The 7,004-nt window shown below is 37.6% G+C and overlaps 1 protein-coding gene across 1 annotated transcript in view; it reads left to right on the top strand.

The window, feature by feature from the left end:
- SRPK1 (SRSF protein kinase 1) overlaps positions 1–7,004 on the top strand; it is a 94,043-nt gene that overhangs the window by 20,247 nt on the left and 66,792 nt on the right.

Raw genomic sequence — 7,004 nt, 5'->3', positions numbered from 1 at the left:
AACAGGGAGCCTGCTTCTCCCTCTGCTCTTCCCTCTGTGCTCTCTTTCTGTGTCATGTAGATAAAACTTGAAAAAGTGTAATAATAAGAATGTGGTGGGAACTGCCCAGGTATTTTAAATGCTGTGAAGTTATAATAATTAAAATTGCTTGATACTTAATCCTTGAATAAACAAGATGGTGGAACAGAACAGAGAATCTAAAAAGGCAGTAAATGCATGGGAATTTAACACCATAAAAGTTGTATTTCAAATGAATTCAGAAAAAATGGATTCCAACTGCTATTGGAATAACTAGGGTTAAAAAAAAATTATTCTTGCCCTATTAACACAATTAGTTAGAGGTGGGGACACCTGGGTGGTGCCCAGAGCATGAGCGTCTGCCTTCGACTCAGGGCGTGATCCTGGAGTCCCAGGATCGAGTCCCACATCGGGCTCCCTGCATGGAGGCTGCTTCTCCCTCTGCCTGTGTCTCTGCATCTCTCTCTCTCTCTCTCTGTCTTTCATGAATAAATAAATAAAACCTTTTAAAAAAAAATAAATAAAACCTTTTAAAAAAAGAATTACTTAGAGGTGGATCAAATATTTAAACATTAAAAAAGAAACCATGAAAAAAAATTAAAAAATAATAAAAAAAATAAAAAAGAAACCATGAACACATAAGAAAAAATGTGAAAGTTAAAAGCGAAATCATCTTAGAAGCTGGCAGGCCCCCTACGCATGACCAAAAGCTGTATATATAAAGCTTGAAATATTTTATCTCATAAGAATAAAAAGTGTATGCATGACAAAAGGAAGAAAGTCAGAATCAAAACCAAAAAATACCAGGGAAAAAATCCTTTTCAACCTGTGCTCAAAGTGCGATGTTCATTTGACATGCAGTAAGGTTCATTTGTTAGTGTTTGTGTTTCATTTTGGGTTCTCTTTGCATTTTGGTTGGTTTTATTTTTTTATTTTGGGAGCCAGACAACACACTACGTGTGGTTCTGAAGATCCAGAGCTATACAAAGAGTTCTACTCAGAAGTGCACTTCCTTCCCATCCCAGATACCCCAGATCCCTCTTTTTCCACCTCTTTCCATTGCCCGTTGTTGTTTTAGTTCTCTGTTATTCCTGTGCTTTATTTTGCACAGGTGAGGAGGTATGTGTATTTGTTTTAATACCCTTTTCTTTCTTCCCTGGAGGGTAGTGTCCTATAGATACTCCTTTGCACTCTCCTTTTTTCACTTGGCTGTATGTCTTGGTTATCTATTACCTTATATCAGTTCATAAAGAACGTCATCCTTTTTTTTTTTTTCTTTTGCAGCTGCATAGTGCAGAGTCCCACATCGGGCTCCCTGTACAATGTTCCTCAATTGTGTGCATATAACGCACTGTATTCAGCCACTCCCATGTATGGGCATTTAGGATGTTTTCAATATTTTGTGATTACAAACAAGACTGCAGTGAATAGCCTTTTGTAAATGTATTTCCAATTTGTTGAAGGTGTATCTTTCAGGACAGATTCCTAGAATTGGATTGCTGGGTTGGAACCCAAGTAGATTTATCATTTAAGTATTACCAGATTTCCTTTCAGCAAGATTGTACTATGCATACATTCTCACTAGTTTGAGTGTGTAAGTGCTCATTTTCCAACTGCTTCACCAACAGAATGTGTTGTAATTATTTGGCAGTCTGATAGATGAGAAATGATCCCTCAGTAATGAATTTACATTTCTCTTTCAGGGTGTTTGACCTTTTTAAAAAATATGTGTGGAGTGTCATTTTTATCTTTTTGTGAGTTGTTCTCCATTCAACCTTTTTTGAAAAAAAATTTTAAGCCTGTAGTAAAGTTGAAAAAAAAATGGTATGATAACCTATAATTCTTCTCCTGTTACTGTTACTTACTGCTGACATTTTGCCCTGTTTTCTTCCATCTTTCTGTAACAAAGTACACAATTTGATGATTTGGCAGCTAGCTGTATGCATCCATGAAACCACCACCAAAGTACACAAAATTTCATTGTGTCCAGAAGTTTCCTCATGCTCCCATCCCTTCCTATACTGTTGCCCCCAGGCAATGACTGCTCTGTTCTCTGACATTATACATCAGTTTACCTTTTCTAGAGTTTTATATAAATGTAAATACACAGCATGTATTCTTTTTTAAAAAAATATTATTTATTTATTTATAGAGACACAGAGAGAGAGAGAGAGAGAGAGAGAGAGAGAGAGAGAGAGAGAGGGGCAGAGACCCAGAGACCCAGGCAGAGGGAGAAGCAGGCACCATGGAGAGAGCCTGACATGGGACTCATCCAGGGTCTCCAGGATCACACCCTGGGCTGCAGGTGGCGCTAAACCGCTGCACCACCAGGGCTGCCCAGCATGTATTCTTTTGTATTTGGCGTCTTTTTTTTTTTTAATACTTTTTTTTTTTTTTTTAATTTATGATAGTCACACAGAGAGAGAGAGAGAGGCAGAGACACAGGCAGAGGGAGAAGCAGGCTTCATGCACCGGGAGCCCAACATGGGACTTGATCCCGGGTCTCCAGGATCGTGCCCTGGGCCAAAGGCAGGTGCCAAACCGCTGCGCCACCCAGGGATCCCTGGCATCTTTTATTCAGCATAATGATTTTGAGATGCATCCATGCTTTATGTGTATTGGTAGTTTATTTCTTTTTATTACTGCACAGTATTCCAGTTTATGGATATACCACAGTTTGTTTATCCATTCACTTTTTGATAATCATCTAGGTTGTTTCCCGTTTTTGGCCTTTATGAAATAAAGCTGTCGACATGGTAAATTTGATGCTGAAACATTTGGAAGTTGCAGATCTCATGACACATCATCTGTATAGACTTCAAGATACTCTCCTAAGAATCACATTTTCCTTTAATAAAAGCAATAATGTTATTATACTGATAATGATCACACTTAAGAAAGTGAATATTAATTCAATATCATCTAACACTCTGACCATATTTTGATTTTCCTATTATCTCAAATATGTCTTTTTTTAAAAAAATTTTATTTATTTACTTATTTATGAGAGAGAGAGAGGCAGGCAGGCAGAGAGACAGGAGGAGGGAGAAGCAGGCTCCATGCCGGGAGCCCGACATGGGACTCGATCCCGGGACTCCAGGATCGCCCCCTGGGCCAAAGGCAGGCGCTAAACCGCTGAGCCACCCAGGGATCCCCTCAAATATGTCTTTTACACCTTTTTTTTTGGATCTAGGATTTAGTCAAGAGTTTGAGCATTACATTTGGTTACATCTCTTCAACTTTAGTTATGTCTTATTCTGCATAAGGAGATATTCCAGATTCTTTATGCTTTCTCTGCCCAAGACTGGAATCACCTATTGCTCCAAAGAATCCCTTTGTGCTTTTTAGTGAGGAATTATATATGGAAATGAGGGTCTAGTTGCTGGTCCTGCTCATTGCTATTAGGATTCTGTTGTTTCTAGGCTTTTTCAGCAGGCATAGAGGGTAAAGGTAGGAAATATATTTAAATGTATATATATATTTAAAAGATTTTATTCATTTATTTATGAGAGACACGCAGAGAGAGAGAGAGAGAGAGAGGCAGAGAGAGAAGCAGGCTCTATGCAGGGAGCCTGACATGGGACTCGATCCTGGGTCTCCAGGATCAGGCCCTGGGCTCAAGAAGGCGCCAAACCGCTGAGCCACCCGAGCTGCCCAAGAATAAAGTTTCTATGAATTTGTGTATAAATCTTTGAACATACCTTTTCATTTCACTAGGATTGGACCTGGGAGAAACCTCAAAATGTTTTCTTAACAAGAAAGCATTCCTTTTCATGGAAATCGGTAGATAATATAAAAACTTCTGTAAAATTGAAAGATGATTATGATTTATTAATAGGTGTCAAGTCTTTTTCAGTAAACTTTTGAATGCCTATGAAATTAGGGCACATGTAAAACAAAAATGGATAAGACACAGTCCCTGTCCTTGTGAAAATTACAGCTTAGTTTCAGATTGGTGAGGGCAAAGAAAAATTAGTATTATTACACAGATATTCTAACTGCTGACTAACCCTGGTTTGCCAGGTGTCAGAAAAACACTTAATTGGGGTGCCTCGATGGCTCAGTCATTTAAGTGTCAGACTCTTGATTTCGGCTCAGGTCATGGGATCAAGCGCCCTGAATTGGACTCACACTGAATGTAGAGCCTGCTTGAGATTCTCCTGCCCACTCTAGCACATGTGCGTGCACACGCGCACACACATGCGTGCATTCTCTGTCTCTAAAGAAAACACACAAAACACTTTTCATTATTGAATATACCTATACTAAGTTTCTGTAAGCCACAAGAAAATCATTTATTAGTTTATAGTTACACCATGTCAAGAAAGTGCTCATTTAATGCTTTCCTGTGTATCCCACTTTTTTATGTTTGAGGTTGTTAATCACAGAAACCTAAATTTTCAGAAAATTAGAAATAACAATGCATCTATGTGGAATATTAATGTTTTTAAGTGCAATAATGGCTATAAAATGTTTAATAAAATATATATAAAACATAAGACAGTTCGATTCTATCCTAATCCTTTATCTCAGTGATGAGAAATTTCAAAAATCTAGAAAAGTTGAAAGATAGCATTATAAATACTTTGTATATTTGGCTATTTAGGTATATTACTTAGGTATATATGTATTATATTGATATGTATATGTAGACATATGCATATAAATTATTTTTGGCTGAATTATTTGAAAGTAAGCTGCAGAAACCATGATACCATATCCCTGAATACTTCAGCTTGCTCCTCAGAAGAATAAGGATGTTCTTTTACATATTTTTGTCAGCTGCAGTAATGGTGTTATGGTTAGCAGTAATTCCCCAGTATCATCTTACAGCCAGTTAATAGTCATATCTCCCCAGTTGCCTAATAAATGTCTGCTGTTTAAATCTTGATTAAAACAAGGTTCTCCTATTTTTTTTAAAATTTTATTTATGATAGTCACACAGAGAGAGAGAGAGGCAGAGACATAGGCAGAGGGAGAAACAGGCTCCATGCACCGGGAGCCCAACGTGGAATTCGATCCCGGGTCTCCAGGATCGCGCCCTGGGGGCCAAAGGCAGGCGCTAAACCGCTGCGCCACCCAGGGTTCCCCAGGTTCTCCTATTTTAGAGGTGTATGTTTATCTCTTCATCTAAAACCATCTCCCTCCCCTCCACTACCCCAATAACTGAATTTCTTTTTTTTCATATTTTCTTGGAAAATATCCCACATTCTGGATTTAACTTGTTCTCTCTCCATTGTATTTTCTTAAAACTGGAAGTTCAGACTAAAAGATTGATTAGGTTTTAGTTAAATATTTTGTTGAGAGCAATCAAGATGCTGTATACTGCATATTATTGTATCTTTTTTTTTTAATTTTTATTTATTTATGATAGTCACACACAGAGAGAGAGAGAGAGAGGCAGAGACACAGGCAGAGGGAGAAGCAGGCTCCATGCACCGGGAGCCCGACGTGGGATTCGATCCCGGGTCTCCAGGATCGCGCCCTGGGCCAAAGGCAGGCACTAAACCGCTGCGCCACCCAGGGATCCCTGTATCATTATTTGTAATGGGAAGTTTGACCATATGGTTATTGGAAGCTAGTTTTTAAATAATTTTTAAGGTAAAACCGTGTTACAATGTACATCCCCTTTGATTACACTAGAAAACATTAATATTTGTGAATGTATTGAACCTGATGGCTTTCTCTGTCCCTCAAACAGGAGAGTGAGTTTTTATTTTCTCGCATACTTTCTCCTGGACTGCTATTTTCAGTAGTGCTTAAAGAACTGGACAGGAAGTATAATGGCTTCATTTCTGGATCAGCAATGCAATTTTGTTTTTTGGGTGTTTTTGCAATTTTGTTCTATATTCACATGTACTTTGGTAAAATATTCAAAACAACTTTTCTTCCATTATGTACATACCCACTACGTAAAGCAGTGGTAGAGTTTATTTATTTATTTATTTATTTATTTATTTATTTATTTATTTATTTATTTAATGGTAGAGTTTAATATCCTTGTGTTTTGAATTAGACTGAAACAAGGAGGCTTGGTCTTTTTGGTATTACTAATTTGAAAAGTAGGGGTGTATGAACTTTTTTAAGGTTGATATTTTTGTTGTTTAAAACCTATTGCTTTGGGAGTCCTGGGTAGCTCATGGTAGAGCGTCTGCCTTTGGCTCAGGGCGTGATTCTGGAATCCCAGGATTGAGTCCCACAGATGGAGCCTGCTTCTCCCTCTACCTGTGTCTCTGCTTCCTGCTTTTCTGTCTGCCTGTGTGTCTCTGCCTCTCTCTCTCTGTGTATGAGAGACATACTCATGAATACTCTCTCTCATGAATAAATAAAATCTTAAAAAAAAAAAAAACTATTGCTTCTTTTAAATCTGATCCCTCTTTGGAGAGGGAAGATTGTAACGTGGCTTATGGGTTGAAACTTCTAAACTATATTCTTTTGGAGTGCAGAAACTGTCTTAGATTGGAGATGTCCCTTGCCTTTTCTAGGTAACATAATAATTTGAAGTCAAGAGATATTTTAAGGTTATTGTTACCAGCAAATTATTGCATAGTCATGAATGAGTTGACTATCTCCCAATAGAATAAAGAGGAGGAAAATCACATAATAAGACTTTTTTTTCTTCCTGTCCTTTTTCTACTTTTGATGAACAATTACTCTCCCTTGAGAGAAGCAACAAAATTAATTGTTTGCTGGCATGTCAGTGTTTGATAAGCATTAAGCACAAATAGATGAGCACAGCTAAGCAACTTCATAATTACAGGAAAAACCCCCATTATTCTTTCTGTATCAGAGTGCTTTTTGTGTACATGATCACACAAGAAGCTTTACTGAAGTAATTTAAATATATATATATATTTTTAAGTGTCAAGCAACAAAAGAAGATCCCTTATTTATTGACAGGGATAGCATATAGAATCCGTGCATCCATGGCTTTAAGTATCCTAGTAAGTGATGATTCAACTGACAAAAAAGGCACTCTAAAAAGA

The sequence above is a fragment of the Canis lupus genome, chromosome 12 (genome assembly GCF_003254725.2).
Source record: "Canis lupus dingo isolate Sandy chromosome 12, ASM325472v2, whole genome shotgun sequence".
NCBI classification, from domain to species: domain Eukaryota; kingdom Metazoa; phylum Chordata; class Mammalia; order Carnivora; family Canidae; genus Canis; species Canis lupus.
The sequence above is the reverse complement of the archived record's forward strand: the minus strand, read 5'-3'. Positions and strand labels throughout refer to the sequence as shown.